Source organism: Cupressus sempervirens, chromosome 3, assembly GCF_028749045.1.
Source record: "Cupressus sempervirens isolate cs-2001-9-10 chromosome 3, ASM2874904v1, whole genome shotgun sequence".
Lineage (NCBI taxonomy): Eukaryota > Viridiplantae > Streptophyta > Pinopsida > Cupressales > Cupressaceae > Cupressus > Cupressus sempervirens.
Genome location: NC_143120.1, coordinates 1,016,673,113 through 1,016,693,388, shown reverse-complemented (window position 1 = coordinate 1,016,693,388; position 20,276 = coordinate 1,016,673,113).

The window sequence follows — 20,276 nt, the reverse complement described above, 5'->3', positions numbered from 1 at the left end:
GGTTAGTAGCCAATGTATAAATTAGACAAGATGACACGTAAAATTGCTTAAATCCTCTAGCTGAATTCAACCATGAGGAGAGCTCATTGCAAATAATCTATGCCTAGTCAATATACATATTCTCAGCACATATAGCTTACACTAGGAAGAAATGGTTCTTGATGAACTCCAAGATCTCCTCTTTTTCTTTTAATGTAAGGAGGAAAGGGAGGATATCCACTATCTCTTTCTTCAAATTTGTGCTAAATAGGGTCTTAGGCATTTTTCTCTTCTTTGAGCGAGTAGTCTACAACCATGGCATCTACATGTCTTCCCATCTAAGGGTCTTCTTCTCACTGAACATAAATGTGGAAGACATAAAATAAACATTATGATACTTCTCCTTCATGGTAATGTCAAATGTAGACTACATCAAAGCCTTGCTAAGTGAGATAAGAATGGATTAGTCTGGGAAAATAATTTGCTTTGTTTTGGGATTGTATCTCTTAATAGACTTCCTCACAAGCTCTAGTACATGCACTACCATTGGGAAACTAGCTACCTCTCCCAATCCACTCTCTTTCAACTTCTGAGTGATTGGGTGAATGGGATGGGAATTTAGTCTTTATTAGTTTTCTAGTGACTAATCAAGAAATTATTGTACATATTTCATAAATTCTTTGGGGCTTGGGGCATCACCCTAAAAAAAAATTTGGGCCCTATTTTATTAGGATTTTAGGCTAATGTGTAATTATTAATTATAACCCTAAAGTAGTAAAAATACTTGTATAAAAGAGCCTAGGGTTAGCGATTGTTTCATAGTTGTGATGTGAAATTGCTTCTTGTGGTGGTATTGAGATGTAGGGGATTACAAATTGTAATCAGGTTGTAATCACTAGATTGTAATAATATCAAACTTGGTGTTTGGTGGACGTAGCCCAAGGATTGGGTGAACCACATTAAATCTTGGTGACTTGTTTTCTTTCCTCTATGTGATCTATTATTTTCTTATATTGATTATATTTGCATGTAATTTTTATTTCTCTCTATGGTTTATTCCTAATAGTCTTCTATGGAGATCACCCAAATCATAAACTTAGAATGATATGTCTATAAGATTCTTTAATTCACTCTCTAGGCCTATTAATTTATCATAACCCATAGCTCTAATTTTCATTTTCTAGGATTTCACAAGATTTTTTTTTCATTAAATAGTCATTTTAATATTATTGAAGAAATTAATTTTAGGCAATTGTGATGAAATAGGTGTAGGAATTTGAATGTTGGCACCACATGAATGAAATTAAGTTTGCCCAATGATTATAATGGTAGGATTTGGATTTAATCCCATGATCAATGACTATTTAAACTTTTTATTTGTTTGCATGTAAAATATTAAACTTCTCAAAGTACTCTATTAATTTACCTAAAGTAAAGTCATATGACTCAAAATTACTTAACAACTCAAATGCTTTAACTTTATGGGAAGTTCCTTACTTTGCTTTGGAATCAGGAATTCAGATATACTAGATAATATTAACATATGCAGGAGAGAGAGTGGCACTTAGCTTTTCCAAAAACTCACTTTCCTTCTATTCAAGATCATAGCACGGGGAGTGGTCCTTTGTGTGCTTACACACTTCATTCTTTCACTTTCTGCTTGTTGTTCAAGTTTTAGTTCATATCTTTTTGCTTTAGGGTTTTGAGTCAAGTCAAGTGTCACATCTTGATTCTAAGTCTAGATTAACCATAGGATGTCCTTCTTCTCATCATTCCTTTGAGCTAACTTGATGTGGGAAATCATATTTGCAATGAACTAGTCCAATGCATAGGTGATTAGGTTTTGAAGGGTTTTTTATGCATTTTCCTGATGAGAAGAAGTTCTAAATATTCTATTGATTCATATTTATTTATTCCTTATCATGTTGAAGGCAAGAATTCATGTTGTGTAATATTTTTTCATGGAAGATATTGTAGATAATCAAGATAGAATGCAAGAGAAGCAAATAAATCATCAGAAATAGTGAAAGAACCTGGTCAAAGGTAGTATGACTCTTTTTGAAATGAAATAAATGGTTAGTATTTAATTTGCACATATATGTCACAAAGTTGACAAGTCAAATAGTTCAATATACTAAATCCAAATTGTCAATGAAGAATAGATCAATGGGTTATGTTTTAATGATGGAAATATAAGTATTCAGTGATGTATCTCATCGATGCTCAAAACAAAAATAGACCTATGCTTGTCATTGTGTCACTATAAAAAGTTGCACAAGGAATAGTTTGGCAAGATAGTGACAAGCTGACACCTATCCTTCGGACCCAACAAGTGAAACCTCCTTTTATTTATGTGCAGTAATTAGGAAACATCAATGAGGATCATTTATCTCAAGACACATCCATACCTATCATTTTGTCATTATGAAAAGATGGGGATGTTTTAATTATGGTGATGTAGTGACATAACAACATGTATCCCTATGGACCATTTCCTTTTGTAGCTGATATGGTTGTTAGAAAAAGGACCAAGTGTCTTGATTTGATTGGTTTGATACAACACAGAGCTAGGTTCTTAGGAAAATCTTTTCACCATTGATCTCCAAGATAATCCATGGTTGTCACTATGTCATTATAAAAAGTTGTATAATTAAAAATTATGGTGACATAGTGAAAAAATGACATGTGTCCTACTAGGCCCATCACATTCCATGAGACATAGTGAAAATCTAGTCACAAAGTGCCATGAAGCAAAGAAGGTCTATACATCAAAAAATGTCTAGAATTTGATTGTGTCTAAATTTTTTAGCATCAAAATTTTGGATCACACATAGTGATCCATCATTAGGATGAAGAGTGCAAGAGAATAGAGAAATTTTCACTCTTCATCCTAATGATGGATCACTGTGTGTGATCAAAAATGGTGATGCTAAAAAAATGAAACACAATCAAGTTCTAGAAAAATTTTGATTTATTGCTAATGGACTATGGATCTCAAATGACATTAAGGAAGGTCAATGTCAGATTCTCTAAATAATGAAATTGAGCCACCTGTTTGTCATGATGTGCATAGCTAGAAAGTGGACCCACATCACAAAGTAAAAGAGTTAACATCTTATTATCACCATTGTTAGATTAGAAAAAATATCTATGTTTGTCACTATGTAAAGTTTCTCAACTATTATTCATAGCAAGGTAACAATAGTTCAACACGTGTACACAGAGGGACCCACAGAGGAAGTTATAAAGGAAGGGTTTGTTAGAAATAGGGAATACTGAGTGGGGGATGAATTAGTATTCTACAAACTTTTGTCACCAAATGGATATTATTAATTACTTTGAACCGTGCATAAGTGTGAGGCCTCACCCCACCTGTTATGGCCTAGATGTTTTATTTACATTTTGATATTTGAGACCTTGATATTTTGATAGATCTAGATCGATAGTGGATTTGCCTTATCTATGGATTTGATACTTTAGTAGTGTCTTACATTGTTATATACACAAAGAACCTATTATTGTATAGGAAATGTTCAAACATATTTAGGTGCAGTTTTATGACATGATATTAGCAGATTTTAATGCCATGCAAAATGTTAAATTGTTCTGAAGATTTTTAAATTATGGATGAATATTAATTTGATTATGATGTCTATGACATGCATATTTTGATATCTTAACATTTCGAGTGGAATAATTGAAAGATATAATATGGATGTTATTATTATTATTCTTAGTTATGTTGTATATGCTTATTGACTCAGACTATTGATGCTCAATTTTGATGTACAGGAAGAGGAACCATGGAAATTTAACGGGGAAATGAGGTATAGACACATGTCTAAATGACTCTACCAAGGTGAATCTTTGTAAGGTTCATAAACCTCATTGTGATGTGCTTATTTCATAAACATGGGATGTATGTGTGTGGTATGTGTTCATGTGTAGATTTTGAATGTGTCATGTGTGATGTTTAGTGCATTTTGTGTGTGTCACTTGACACTTGTGCTCGTTATGTGAAATGACATGTTCTTGATGATGGATCATGTGGCCACCTCATTTTTGAATTAAAAATGCCTTAATTGAGAAATCCAATTTTAACCCTAAATTAGTAAAGAGAACAAGGTTCTCGCCATGTAAAAATTTGAAAATTTGAAAATTATACTACCTAGCATTGAAAGGGTCATAAAGTAACTCTAGGGTGAAATTGTGATACGAATAAACCCTACCCATGTTAATACTATAGGTTAGGGGGCTAATAATGACCTTTAGGGTGTCTAGTAGACCTAGGAGACCCCACGAAAATGACATGCTTTATTGAATCCGAAAATAAGAAGGATATATAGAGGCATGACTAAATGGGAAACTCACTTGGTGACTCTCTATCTTTAGAGACAAGTAGGGTTTGAAGGGAGAGGAAGGAGCTCTTCTACAACTATTCATTGCCTTTGCTTGGGGGGAGGTTGGTACCCATGATCCTTGATGTTACTTATTTTGCATGTAGAATAGATATGGTGTTCTTCATGTCATGATGAGATTTTGGTGTAGTGTAGTGTGATTGTGGGAAAAGATCTTGTTTTTGTGTTGCATGTGAGAAGTTTTGTGAGAATCTTTCTTTGATCTTGCTTTGTTTTCATGTTATGTGTTTTTGAAATGGGTGTGAAGCATCTCTCACCCTTGGGAGGGAAGAGATGCTTGGGTGAAGGGTTTAGTTGGGCTCACACATGTAGCTGAGGAACTATATGTTAAATGGAGTGTGTTCATCTTGCTTACTTGCATTTTGGGAGGTATAAGGATGTGTTTGGAAGGGAAGATATTGTTTGCCCCAAAAGGGCATGTTGATATTGAGAAGATGTGTATATTGTAAGTGAAATTTTTGTAAATCATCCTCATGGTGAGAGCCCACCTTCACCCTATACTTGATCCATTTGTTGAATCTTTGTGAAAGCCTTGGGATGGGATGTCTTAAAAATGTATTGTGTTAAATCAGTCATTTTGTTGTGATTATGCATGGCATGTGAATGTGTAGAATACAACCATTCATGCCTTGTTTCCCCAAGCTCGGTGGGTGGTCTCCTTGAGGCCTAGGTTGGGAGGTGAGCCTCCATGGTTCCATTTTGTCTCTCTTTTTGTAGGTATTCACTTGGAAAGTTTTGGAAGCTTGATGTTCATGAAATTCATTTTTTTGCATAGAAGAAGATCCTTATTGTTGTGTTGGAATGGAGGAATGAACTCCAGCTTATTATGAGAATTCATCGTATTGTAGTGTGTTTCTATTAGTCTCATGTAATTGCCAAAGAGTGAGATTGTGTAAAATCTTGTTGTAAATTACTCCTTTGTTTATCTTAAGTGATGGCTCCACCACCCTATTATTGTTTGTAATTGTGTTGATGCTATCTTATCATTGTTAGAACTTGGAATGTGCTGAAGAAAAGAATCTGTTTCATGTTAACCCTTGAAAGAATAGAATGGACATTAACATTTGATACCTCTATCTTCTCAAATTCTATGAAAATTAATTAGTTGTTTGATGATCAGTATTGAATTCAAAATGGTTGTAAGATATGCAATTGATAACAGTGGAATTGTAGGTAGCTTTAAATATGAAAATTAGATGTCACTAGAATTTTATTGAATAGTGAGGTTTATGAAATTTCAGTTGTAAGGATTCCATTGAGTTTCATATTAGTGTATCTTGCATTTAGAATTGCTTTGTGAAATGATAGTTGTAGAAAAAGATTTAGTGTGCAAAGAACATTAGCAATAAGGAAAACATTCACAAACATAGAAATATATTCCCATATAAGATTAGACAAAAGAAGGTGTAAGAGAGCACAAACTAAGAGCAAGATCACTCCAAAAGCCTCCTTGATGTTGTAGATGCATCCTTTGATGTAGATGTATGCTCAATAATATTGCTCAAACTTCAAATGGATGGATGGGGTGAGTGAAACAAGGTTTCAACAATGGAGTCATGAAGTGATTTTGCCATTATAATGGTATTTTGATAGTTTATGAGCTCTCAAAATACCATTATAACTTTGCATGAAAGATGGATGATTTTAGTGAAGGGAGAGGGTTCAATTTATAGGCCAAGGGCTTGAGGGATGGAGGGCTAAGATTCAAGGATGGAAAGATGGTGAGGGAGGGATAGGATGCACCTAAAGGGGAGCACATGGATTGTGCTTGTTTAGCACCAATAGGGAGGTGACACTTGTCACAAGGAGGATGGGTGTGAGAGGATAGGATAAGGATTGGTCAAAGGCTTGATGAGGGTGGTTGAGGATGTAAGAGTCATGAGTGAGGATGTAAGAGCCATTTATGGCTTTGTAAGAGGATTGAAGGCTTATGGTTGGGATATTTTGGAGGGAGTTGAGATTGTTGACTTTGCTTGGTTTAGGAAAGTCTTAAGCTTACTTAGGGAATGTGACAAGGTTAGGGGGGGATTAGGCTTGGGTTAGGATTAAATTAAGGATGTTAGAGATGTGCAAGTGGATGGCATTCATTAGGGTGGGTGAGTTAGTGGCTAAGCTAGGTTATTATGGGTGGATGAGGTGGATTAGGCTAAATGGAGGATTAGGGATAAGTTAGGGGCTATTAGATTTGAGGTTTTTATTTATCAAAGTGATTTATTTAATAAATGAGGGTTTTGGAATTAGATAGGAGAATAGGATTAATTGACAAATAGTGGGTTATTTGATTTATCAATTAGGACTATAGATGATTAATTAAATTAATCAACTAGGGAATGGCAAAGGATTAATTAAATAAGAATTTAATTAATGATGCCTTTAGAGACAGCTAAATAGGATTACCAAAGTGGTGTAATCGAATTTAGGTGTCTACAATAGTTGATTAATGTTATAGTTGCTTAAATTATAACACATAATGGAATAATAAGTTATCTCCAATGCATTTTAAATGATCATAGAAACTAGTCCAATTAGTTAAGCTTGAGTGAAACCTGTAGATGCTCATTTTGCATTCTGGAAAATGTATAGGTAACCCAAAAGAATAGACTCATTATATTACAATCAATAAAATAATAGACACTGAATAAAGTATAAATATATGAATAATGATAGATGAGAAATAAATTATTTCAAAATCTCACTATTATATATATATATATATATATATATATATATATATAAAGTAAGGAAGAAAGAAATCTCTAAAAATACTAAGTTGACCTAACATAATTAATAGATAAAATATCTTAGTCAGATCCACTACCTAAGCATACCACATTCTTTTTTAAAAAGAAAAAAATTAAGAGTTAAAAAAAATTTAATGAAAAGATTGCTTGAGTGACCATGTAAGTGGCTAACCATGGACAAGAATTTATTGCTAAGCCAGAGATGGAAGAAACCCTTTGAAATCTCTCATAGACTTACTTGCCATCACAAAATAAATATGAAATGGACTAGTATTTCCTAGCTATATTATCCTACTAAGCGTACTAGATCTCATTTCATCCAAGCACGTAATTCCTAGAAATTTAAGAGAGTACATGGTCCCTCTAAGTAGCTAGATAAAGAAATTAAGTTGACTTGAGAGAGAGTTTAAAAGTTTATATTTATGGCTATCACTGGCCTACCTGCAATCCCATCATTAGCACCTAGTTGAGGCTTGGAAAAAAGGGTGAGATTTAATCTATATCACTGCACATTCCAAGTAGAAAGGGAGGCTTATGTTGGAAGGAGTTGGGAGTGAAACTTAAAAAGGGAATTGAGCATTTAATTGGACATATAGCATAGCCCCTAATAAATCTGATGGAGATCTTGCCCAACTCACATGGAGAAGTGTTGGGGCACGTGTCTAGCCTCCAAGAAAATTTGCATGGGTAGGTGGTAGGTTAAAGTCTCATAAAGTAAATATATGATTTTTAATTTATGTTTTTTTTAATACAAAGTTTGTTAAAAGGTAATGGGGTGATTAGTATGTAGATTGGGTAAGAGGATAATGTACTTATAACAATTGTGATATAAAGTGTGTAGTGTATTTTTTTTAGGACATGGAAAGTTAGGAGTATGAGGAAATTTGATAAAGTTATTAAATAAATTTTGGGGTTAATTCTAATATGTATATTGTTTTAAAGATAATTTCAAATAATAGTTATAATAGAAGTTGAATAATAATAATAATGGAAATAAAAATTAAAGAAAATAATAATAATCATAATAATAATAAAATAAAATAGACTTGATATTAATAGAAATTAAAATAGTAAAATTGATATAGCACCTTCTTGTTATAACCTTGGAACTTTCACTATTGCAATAACACAAATTGGAAACCACCTATGTATTCAAGATGACTCATATAGGGTGCAAAAGGGTAAGATCTCACAACCATTCCACCCTACATAGTTTTACAATTAGTTTTAGTAAATAGGTAACCACCGCAAGAGGTTCTCGAGATCCAATTCCTTGTGAACAACTTTGTACCACTAACATTCCTCATTCCCTCTTGGCTCAAGGATTGATTGTGTTCTTACCATCACTCTCTTTGTCAAAAAAAAAATCATTGGTTGTGTTTTTGCCTTGTAGAAATGTGGCATGACAATAAGAAAGTAAACAAGTAATGTTAAATAGAAATAATAACCATGCATAAAGGGAACTCATAATACTATATTTTGTTAACTAGGGAAACCCTAGCCAAGGGAAAACCCTGGTGGGGATGATACCCACTAGATGATATATCAATATATATGTTCCTTGTTAGAGGTTGGACCCTATTAGGAGTCAATGAGAAAATTTAGTATATAGAGTCCCCGTTAGGAGACTTTGAATCCCTATTAGGAGATTCCAATCTTGTTAGGAGTTGTAGTACAATGGATGCAAGAAGAGCTCATTGTCCAAACATGCACTTCAAATTACAAGAAGAGCCCATTGCCCAAACATGTAAACTTTAAGTTCCTCAAATATAGATTTATATATTCTATAAATTCTTCTAGGCTGATCTCTAACCTCAATCTGATCTCAGATCACAAAATCAGGTTCTCAAAGACTTCACAAAAAGTTCGCATATCACTTTTTATATCAAAATGCGCACATCAAAAAAGCACACTTAATCCCATAAGATATCCTTTGCATAAATACCATGCCTTTTCAAAAATTTCTACTAGGTCAGGTAAGACCACAATATACTTTTCCAACTTAAAGTAAACATCTAGGATGTTAGCCCTGATTGGTCAAGTAATTATTTTGTAAACAAAAATAATTATTTTACCTTTAATTATGTTGTTCTGTTTCACTGGTAAATCATGAATATATCTTTTTTGTACTATTTGTACTAATGTTCAAGGTTATACACATTATCATCAACATGTATATTGTATCCATCTATCTTTTCTACTCATAATATGATGTTAGAAATATTTTACATATAAAACAATGTACTGTTATAAACCAATTTCATACTTAGACAATTTTTTGAGTACCAAAAGCTAAGTATCTTTATTTTCAAATTTGTTTGCAAGTATGTACATCATGTTTTTCCATTAGTGACAATAATTACATCACTACAAATAGCCAATTGTTAGCAATCTCCCCCTTTGGCATTGATGGCAACAAAGTAAGGAAAATTGGCTAAGTGACAAAACCTTAACAAAAACTTACAATATTTATCATCTATTGCATTACATATACTTCATATTACAAATGCTCAATTCCTCAATTTCTCCCCCCTTGGATATGATTTCTATATACATAACTTACTACACAATTTTCTTCTACAACTTCTCCCCCTTTGACATCAATGATAAAGGTTAGAAGGTCCAAAAACAATGAAAAAAAGTTGTCTATCTGCTGTCAAATACTGTCTTGCTACATCAAGTTGCTAATATCTTCATAAAATCATCAAAATTTTCCTTCAAACTACTCATATGTTTCTCCCAAGTTTCCTTTCCTGCTTTGGTAGTGGTGAGCATTACACATAAGGCATATGATGTAATCTCAACTGCATTAAGGTCAGAGTAGGTGAAATTTGCATAAGTGTATTTTTCTTTTTCACATTCTTCCAACTATCTCTCAATGATTGATATCTTTAGAGCAATAGATTCTTTGAATTTTGATAGTCTTCTCAAAATTATTTCTTTTTCAAGTTCTAGTTTCCTAATGTTTGTGTGAACACTAGCAAATTGTTCCTCCAATTCATCAACTCTGCAAGAAGGTTATTGTATCTGACTAGTTAGAGATTCCAACTCACTTAGCTTCCATTGAAGCTTACTATCCAAATATTTGGACAAATTATGAGATAAATTACATTTGATGTATAGTACATTTCCAACTTGTTGACATCTTTGAAGTTCCTTGATATAAGTATCAAGACTCAACAAATCGTTCTGAATATTCTAACAAATGGTGCTAAAAAGATTAGCATCATGTGAAATTTGAGCCTTAGACTCAGTAATATTCAAAAAATTTGTAAATTCATCATCAAATGATTTTACAACTACTTGAACTCTTTGTTTGGGGTCTTCTTTAGTGTGTTTGGTTGTGAGGGTGTTGTATAATATGTCAGTCATCTCCATTAATGCTCTCTATAGACATTTGACCTTTTTGTTCTTCTCAAATAATTTTTCAAGGATGAGATCAAGTAAGATTTATCATCATCATCACCTATAAGGTTAGGAAGAGACATAAGAGATGATGAGCTAGATGCTTTCACCTCATCTTCCTTTTGTTTCTTCTTTGCTGCCTTCTTTTATTTTCTCTCTTCTTCTTCCTTCTCTTCTCTTTCTTTCTTTTCTCTTTCTTCCTTTTATTTTTCTTTCTTTTCTCCTTCCAAATTTTTCTCTTTTTCTCCTTCTCTCCTCTTTTCATCTTCTTTCTTCTTCTTTTCGTCTTCAATCAATTTCAGCTTGGCTTCTTCAATCTTCTACTTTTCTTCTTCTAGTTGTCTTTTCTCTTCTTAAATTAGTCTCAACTGATCCTAAAGATCTTTAAAAAGAGATTTAGACTAATTGAATGGATCTTCATCAATTTTAACAATAACACTTGTCTGATCAATCTGCATAGTATCACCACTTACTGATACTTCTGAAGTTTTCTCTATAGTTATAGGTTCTTCCTTTAACTCACTCATCATTTGATTGATGATTGTTGTAGTTTCACTTCTTATAACATTATTTTCTGCTCCCATGAACAAAAATGAACTCATCTTACTTTGCAAGTAAGGTGCTAGTTTCTTCATCAATTTCTTCATCATCTATCTTGCACATAGTTCTTATCATTGACTTTTGAAGTTCCATGTCTTCTTCATGAACTAGTGCTTTCTTAGCTACAAGCTTGTCATAGAATTTTTGATTCATCATGCCTTTAATACTCTCAAGTTTCAAGTTATTAAGAATCATATATCTCATAGTAGAGATATCTATTTGATCCTTCTCAATGTCATTGTGTAAATTATAGAACTTATTCATCTATACAAAGTTTTCTTCATTGACAATGGTTGTGTTGATTTTCTCTATCTTTGGTTTCCATGGTTTCCCTATTTTACCTATTAGCTGCTTGGAAATAATGACTTTCCTTGTTTTACCTATTGGTTGCTTGGAAATAATGACTTTCTCTGGCTATTTTTCTTCTTGTTCCTCTTCTTCTTCATCATTATTGGAGTCTTCAATTATCAACAATATCTTCTTTCTTTTCTCTAGTCTAGTAGCTTGCTACCTTTTTTAGACTTGTGACACTCTACCAACCTTTCATACTTCCTCTTAGGTTCACTTGGTTGCTTGGTTGATGTAGCAGCATATGGAATGCTCTGTTCTATAGGAGTTTCTATAATAGATACATTGGATGTTTGGCTAACTAACAAAGGTGTCACATACATTACACCTTATTTACAAGTTTGTTTCAGTCTAGAGATTTTTTGCCTAACTGCTTGCGATTTTTCATCTAACATACCAATCTCAAATAGTGCTTTCTTCATTATAGATGCAATCTTCTTATGAGATTCCTTTTCTAATGATGCCTAGTAGGCTGACCGGGTTATCTCCTCATACATTCCAAATTTGTATGATGCTTGAACTATATCAGATTTCAACATTAAATCAATATAACCAATAGCTATATCATCACTCAATTCATAACCTAGGAGCTCAAGAAATTTTTCCCAAGGTTCTACTACTTCAATATAGGTTAGGTTAGTATCCACCATAAAACATATATCATTCTTAAATCTATCAACAATTGTAGGGGTGATTTTGTATCTCTATTTCATCTCATTCTAAAGTGTCCTCATAATCAAATTTTTGATGTCCAAGATTTTCTCTATAGGATGCCTTCTGCACACATCTATTATCTTGTCCATAGTGCATCTTTCATTTCTCATAATATCAATAATTGATAAAAATAGAAATCTCTTAAGTACATGAAAGAAAATATGATTAATCAAACACTAGAATTTGAATACACCATTCTTAGTTCTCTTAATTTTCTCCAAGTTCTCAACAAGTTGTACTCTTGGAATCTCACTTAAATTCACTTGTTCTTTCTCAACACATATCTTATAAGTTGCATAAATGAAACCTACTAACAAATCATCACTCTTATAACTTTCACAAATAGATTATGTAATTATTCTGCTCAAGAATCTTACGTCATGTTGTCTAATGGTGTTGATCACCATTGCTTTACCATTGTAAACTGCCTTGGTATAATTTTCAACCTTTTTCTTAACTAGTTTCTCACCAATAGGTACACTACCTTATTTTCTAAGACCGGTGACCTCATAAATAAGGTTGGTAGAGATCTCAACTACATTGTCTCCCATCCAAATCTTTCCATTATGAATTTTGCTTAATATAATCTAAGTTCATTATTTAGTATCAAGTTTGTGGTAAAATTAATACCTAAATAAGTCTAATTCTTTTAGATGCTCTTATTTCCTTCGTAACTTGTTTCAATAAGATCCAAATTTCAAGTGAGATTAGCTACAATCCAAACTCATTGTAATACATCTTCTCTCAACCTTGCTACTCATAGGTTGATCTCTAAATAAAGTTACAAATTTTGGTGTAGTGAACAAGCTTAATTCAACTTGGTTGAATCAAACTCGATTGTTGACTTTGATTTTCTTGTCTCAACATCACCTAAATTTTCCTTTGAAATATCTTATCCCTTTAAAAATTCTTGATTAAGTTCTTCTAAAGGTTCACTAACTACATTATTTTGATCTTCATTGTCTTTCTTAGTTCTAGAGTTACTTTCATGATTCTTTCTATCATTTCTGAAGTTTCTTCCATTGTTGCTTCTATTTCCAAATTTTCTTCCATTATTGCTTCTATCCATCCTATAGTACTTTGTTGTATGTTCAAAGTTGTTTCATAACTAACATACTAGGGTTCTGCTTCTAGGATTTTATTGATCAATAGTTGCTTGACAATTTCAAGCTATGTGTCCAAAGTTGTTACACTTACAACACACAATCTACTTTCTTTCTTCATAAGGTCTACTTTCTCTTGATTTCCTTTCATTGGATGTACTGCTATCTGCAAGGTTAGTGTTTCTATACATTCTACTATTTCTTCTATCATTATCACATTTAGGTTTCCTACAATTAATTGCATTATGACCAATACTATGATAATTATGACCATAAAATTTTGTAACATTATTAAATGATTTATTTGTATAATTTCTTTTTATATGACCTATTTCATTACATTCAAAATATTTACCTCTAAATTTGTACCTAGTTTTCTTAGGTGATTCCACAAGTGCTTAGGTTCATCAAATTTCTCAGCTTCCTTCTCTTTTCCAAATTTGTTGGATATATGAGAAGATTGGCATCTTATCATTAGATTTATCTTTCTCTTTTAGATCTTATTTACTTTCAAGTTTCTTTGTAAACATGTTAAATAGATAACCAAGACCAGTCTTATCATAGGTAGGTCTTTGTATTAACATTGATTCATCAAGCTTTTCTCTGCTATTATAGAGCTTTTCAAGTTGTTTCTTGCACTGATTTAGTTCACCTTTCACAATAGTGTTGTACTTATGAATTTTTTCATGATCTTCTTTTAATGTTTCAAATTTAGATGTCTTATTCACTAGACTCACTCTAAGATCTAAATTTTTAGTCTTCAAATTAGATTCAATTTTGCTAGGATCATTCTTCAAACTCAACTTCATATTGGCAATCTTCAATTCATGCTTCAAGGTCTTGTACTCTATTTTCAATTTTGAATATTTATCATCATTAATTTTAGATTCAGTAGATTCAATCTTGGATTTGAGATGTTCAATCTTGTCCTTCAATTGTCCAATGTATACTTTGGAGTCTTCATATCTATCTTTTAGCTTATCTCTTTATTTAGTAAGGAGATCAATTTGTTCAAGTGCCTCTTCAAGGTTCTTCATCAACTATTCCATATCCATAGGGATCTTACTCAAGTTGTTAAGCCTCTTCTTAGTAACTATGCCCTAATAGCAATTGTTAGAAATAGGCAATACTGGGAGGGGGTGAAATAGTACTCTACAAACTTTTTTTGCCAACTGGATATTACTAATTACTTTGAACCATGCATAAGAAAGTAAAAAAATAATTCTAAATAGTAATAATAACCATGCATAAAGAGAACTTGTAACACCATATTATGTTAATTAGGGAAACCCTATCCAAGGGAGAACCCTGGTGGGGATGATATCCACTAGATGATATACTGATATATATGTTATTTGTTAGAGGATGGACCCTGTTAGGAGTCAATGAGAAAATTTACTATATAGAGCCCCTGTTAGGAGACTTTGAATCCCTAATAGGAAATTCCAACCTTTTTAGGAGTTGTAGTACAAGGGATGCAAGAAGAGCTCACTGCCCAAACAAGTAACTAAAGTTTAAGTTTCTCAAATACAAATGTATAGATGTTATAACTTCTTCTAGGCTAATATCTGACCTCTACTTGATCTTAGATCAAAAAATCAAGTTCTAAAAAACTTTACATATATTGCTTCACAAAAAGTTCACATATCACTTTTTATATCAAAATACACACATCAAAAAAGCACACTTAATCTCGTAAGATATGCTTTGCATAAATACCATGCCTTTTCACAAATTTTTGCTAGGTTGGCTAAGACCACAATATACTTTTCCAAATTAGAGTAAACATCTAGGATGTCAGCCCTAATTGGTCAAGTAACTATTTTGTAAATAAAATAATTCCTTTACCCTTAATTTTGCTATTCTTTTTCACTGGTAAATCATGAATATCTCTTTTATGTACTATTTGTACTGATGTCTAAGGTTATACACATCATCATCAACATGTATACTATTTCCATCTATCTTTGCTAGTCATAATATAATGCCAAAAATATTTTACATATAAAACAATGTACTGTTTAAACCAATTTCATAATTAATTAATTTTTTGAGTACCAAAAGCTATGTATCTTTATTTCTAAAGTTTTTTGCAAGTATGTACATCATGTGTTTCCATTAATGACAAAAATTACATCACTACATATAGCCATTTATCAAGAGGGTTATAATGTTTTAATCACAATTTTTGGTTTAAGATCGATGGCTCGAATTTGAAAAAGTAGTGACTATTGGAATATGAATAATATAGACTTGTACAGTAGAATATGAAGAAAAAAATGATTTTCTATAGGATTCCTAAGATTGCATGAAGCTTACTAGTTATCATATGTTTCCAAAAGTATTATAAATTCATAATCATGACAAAAAGGATGCCACATGTTCATATCATTAGATAATTTCATATTTGATTATCTTTTCTATTTTTGGATTGTTCCTCTATTGAACTAAGAGAGGATAGAAAACTATAAATGTAACTTCATTTGACAATACAAAGGCCGAAAAACTTGATGGTGAATTGGTCTATAATTCTATTTATCCTATTTACTTATCATGTTTTCTGGCCCATTGATAAATTAGTTCTGCATTAAGAGTTGAAATTCAATCATATGTTATTCTGTGGTAATCATATGGATTTCATTTCATTTTGGTAAGTATAGTGAAGGTGATTCCATTTACTTTCTTCATATATGGTTTTGTTTCCTCTCTTGTTGGTTGCATATCATGTTAGATAGTTTCATTAGGAAATGAAAGACAAATATGTAGAAATCTATTAGTATTGGTTGGATTCCATTTCATTCAATTTTGATGGTGAAAGTATTTCCATTTTCCCTCATATGCGTACCTCCTTCATTCCTCTTCTACATTTAGATGGTTAATCTACATTTAGAATAGAAGTAAGGGTTATAAATATTAAGATAATCTACTACTATCATTGTATTGAGTGTGATAGTTTATTCAAATCCATCTTTCTTGAATTGTTTGTGCCTATAAAAAAGAAATTGGTTATCCTTTACTCCTCTTAGGTTAAGAGCTTATAATGTGAAAACTTTTGATCTCATAAAAACATATTCATTACATATAATTGCAAATCATTGGGATTTTTACCTAAAAATTTAGAGGGTAGTGATAGAATACATACACTAATCCATTTGTTGGTAAACATCCTCTTATCTCTCCAAAACATTGGGTATCAAAGAGTCAGATTATAAAATCTAATAGGACGACAAACTATTAACCAAAAATTTTTTATGACTCTACTGTGGAGATTTAGATGAAAGCTCTGAAGAATTTTCCTTCATATTCATATTTCAATCTAATTCCATATATTTGAGTTGCAAGAAAGGACTTGTTGTAGTGAAGTATTTTCCATAAGAACTTGATACCAATTTTACAACTTCAACCTACTAAAGAAAAGAAGCAAATGCAAAGTTGACAACTGGTAAGATAAATTGAAAACACCATTTTTCTAAACATTTGATACACTCTGGATTCCAAATATACTAAGAGTGCCAAGGATAAAGGAAAGATTTACCCAATATATGAAGAGCTCAAGAAGGCCAACTTTCATATCCTTGAAGATCTTTGTAGAAGAGGGAGAACATGTGCAAGAGAAACTGTGACCAAACAACTCCAAGATACTCAATTGTCTACAATTGTTCCTCCTAATATAACACAAAGAAGTCAATCTTCTTCTCCTCCTATTGCTAAGACTTCCATTCCTATTGCTTTCAATATGTTTTTGTTGATTGGTGCAACACTTTCATTTTCTATTACTTTTTAGACAAACCAGAATATTGTACTAGCAGTTATGGCACAACCATGGGGAAATGTTATTGGTCCTCTTGTCCTTGCAGCTAGTAATGATTTTTCCAGAGCATCAAGAAAGAACTTCCCAAGATTTAATGGTGATGGTACCACCTCTATAGAAAAGCACTTAAGCTCTTTCCATACAGCTTGTGGTGTATTAAATCCTCAACATGAGGATGTGGCTATCAAAATGTTTGTGATACATTGGTAGATAATGCTACTGATTGGTTTTAAGACCTACTTGTAGGATGTGTTGGCCTAGTTTTTCACTCTTTATACTTTGTTACACCTTATAGTGAAAAACCATAGCTTTGTGTTTAAAATTTGTGAAATTTTTTTAATCCTAAGTGAAATCTTTCCAATTTTAATAAACCCTTGTTTTGGTGCCCTAGCTCTCAAAATAGTGGAAAGTAATATTTAAATTAAATCATAGGGGAAGCCTTTATGCTAAGTTTTTATTTTCCCATAATTATTTTTATTTACTTTTCACAAAATAAAAACCCTTCATTGTAAGTAGTGCCCTAACCATGGTTATTTTCTTAAGCATTTGTGAAAATGTCTTAACTATGGTGGTTTGTTCCTACTAACCTTTGATCTTTGGAAGATCAACAATAAGTGCATACTCGCAAGATGAAGTTGAATGAAGTTTATGGAATGTAGGCAAGTGTCTTTGTGCCATATATCATTTCATGATGTTAACTCATTTATTGTGCTGCAAAAGTCTAAACTTGTCAGAATTATTGAGAGCTATCAGTAATGGTCAAAGCACATTCAAATTTCTAGCAATATCATTGGTCAAAATGAGAAGTAGTGTCACTTTTGGTGTTACGCCTATACATCATTGATCTTGGAAAGATCAATGGTGGGTGTATTACCACTTCATGAAGATGTGTGGATTTTAACCAAAGTGATAAAGCACCCTGGTGGCACATGTCTTCAATGATGTCACAAAGGATGTTGATATAGTTCAAAGGACATAAGATATGTACACCATTGATCTTGATAAGACCAATGGGTAGTGCTTACCTATAATATAAAAAAGCTCAAAGTTTAGATGAAGCAAGCAAGTGCCTACTTGATAGATAGCATGTGATGAGGTCATGGGCCCATAGTTTTAAAAGGTAATAATATAGTATGCATAGTTAGCAACTAGCAAAACATGTTGGAAACAAGTAATGCATTGATTGGTTAACTTTGCTGACTAAATTTTAAAAGGCATAATCTATAAACACTATTGATCTTGGGAAGATCAATAGGCAACACATTCCCACAAAAAAAATTGATTGAACTTTAGTCAAAGTGGGAAAGTGCCTACTTGACATGTGGACAAGTGGGACCACTTATTCAGAAGGTCACCTAGTCATGCCAAGGTGGAAAAGCATTATGATATGGAACATGATGACTGGTGGGATGATCCATGTGTTTGCCAAGCTAGAAGATGAGTGTACAAGTGGGGCCATAATTTTAAAGCTATAATGGTAAAGTTGTAATTATTTTTTGTGATCACACTTCACCACTTTGTGAAAGTGCTTGAACTTTAAAAAATGTAGGAATGTGCCTACTTGACATGTGGCAATTCTTTGAAAATATTAATGTAGCTTTTCTATTTTTAAATCAAGTCATCTGATGCTTTGTGATCGATAGTGGAAATTTAAAATTAACGGTGCAATATGAAATTTGACTGTTGGAGCATTAAACCTTATCAATAATTTCTTGTGTGAGACTTAATGCTATAATAAGATCCTAAATTCTCCATTATTGAGTAAAAAAAACTCAAAATTCCTATAGCACAAAGAGTTCTAGAGCTAGGGAAAAAATTTCAAGGTTATCAGCAATCTGCAAAGTAATTCATAGGGGTGAAAAAGAAAGAAAAGGTGGGTAAGTTGTTTGAAACTTCTAAGAATTGAAAAACTATGATCATACTAGCGTAAATAAAAAATACCTCCATGCAAGGATTTTTCTAAATAGGTAGATTATTTGGAAAGGGTAGTTCATGACAATCTTCTAGAACAAATGTTGCCATCAATAAATGAGTTGTCTAAGGGAAGGGAATTGATCCTAAAAAACCCTACGTTACTAGTTAGTGAGGGCTTCTATGGCAAAGCCAACTAGTTGAGGGATGTAGAGGTATCTATGGGAGGCTTAGAACTTTTCAAGAAATGGTTTGCAAAGAGGAAATTGGGTATGCTAATATGTAATGTCTAGGAATTTGACATAGGTAAACTAATTGCCCCTAAAATTTTCTTTGATGGTGACCTACTGGTAGATATGGCCAAGAAATATGACCCAATTACTAGGGTGGTAAAGAACCATGTAGGGGATAACCTTTTTAGGGTTTCACATGAACTAATTAAAGAGGTATTCAAGTTGAACCCCAATCATTTTGTTCATGAGAAGATTGACATGGAGGACCTTCAAACTAGATATAATGCACAAAGGGTATATCTAAGGGGAGGATCATTGCAACAACATTTTGTTAAAATTGGATCATTTCCCTTGGTCACACAAAATACGCCTAAGCCCTTGTTGAAAAAATATTTTAATCTTAGGGCATAGGCCTTCTATTTCTCTCTTTGTAAAATCATTGGTATGGATGAACAGGATAACATCCTAGGCTCTATTTTCCATATCATTGCTCAAACTCTTCAGTATGGAATGAGCTCAATTCTTGACTTTGCTACCTTCTTCACTGAAGAAATTCATAATGGTCTTATTGGAATAGCACAAGTGAAAATTCAATAGGCCCTTTTGTTGGTACTCAATGTTAATGTACATCTGTCTTTATAAAAGGGTTACTTTTTTCTCCAAAGAAATAAAACTAGAATTAGAAAGAGATGGAGACAAACTCCCAATTTGGTTATGGAGTGTAAACATGACATGGGAGGTCATTGATGCTATTTTTGATAGATTTGATATGTATTTTTCCTTAAGGCTTAGATTATTGTTGAGAGGGGATAGCCCTGGAATACCGCTATCCTTATTAGAATTGATAAGACCTAAAGATCATGCTAAAGGACTATTGGTAAGCCACTATTGGGGAGATATCATTCCCTATGTTGTTTCTACTATTTTAAGAGTTTATGGATTCTTGGGAAAACCACATGTGTTACCATATCAGGTGCCTTTGAAGGTAGGTAGAGCAGAATTATTATGGAAAA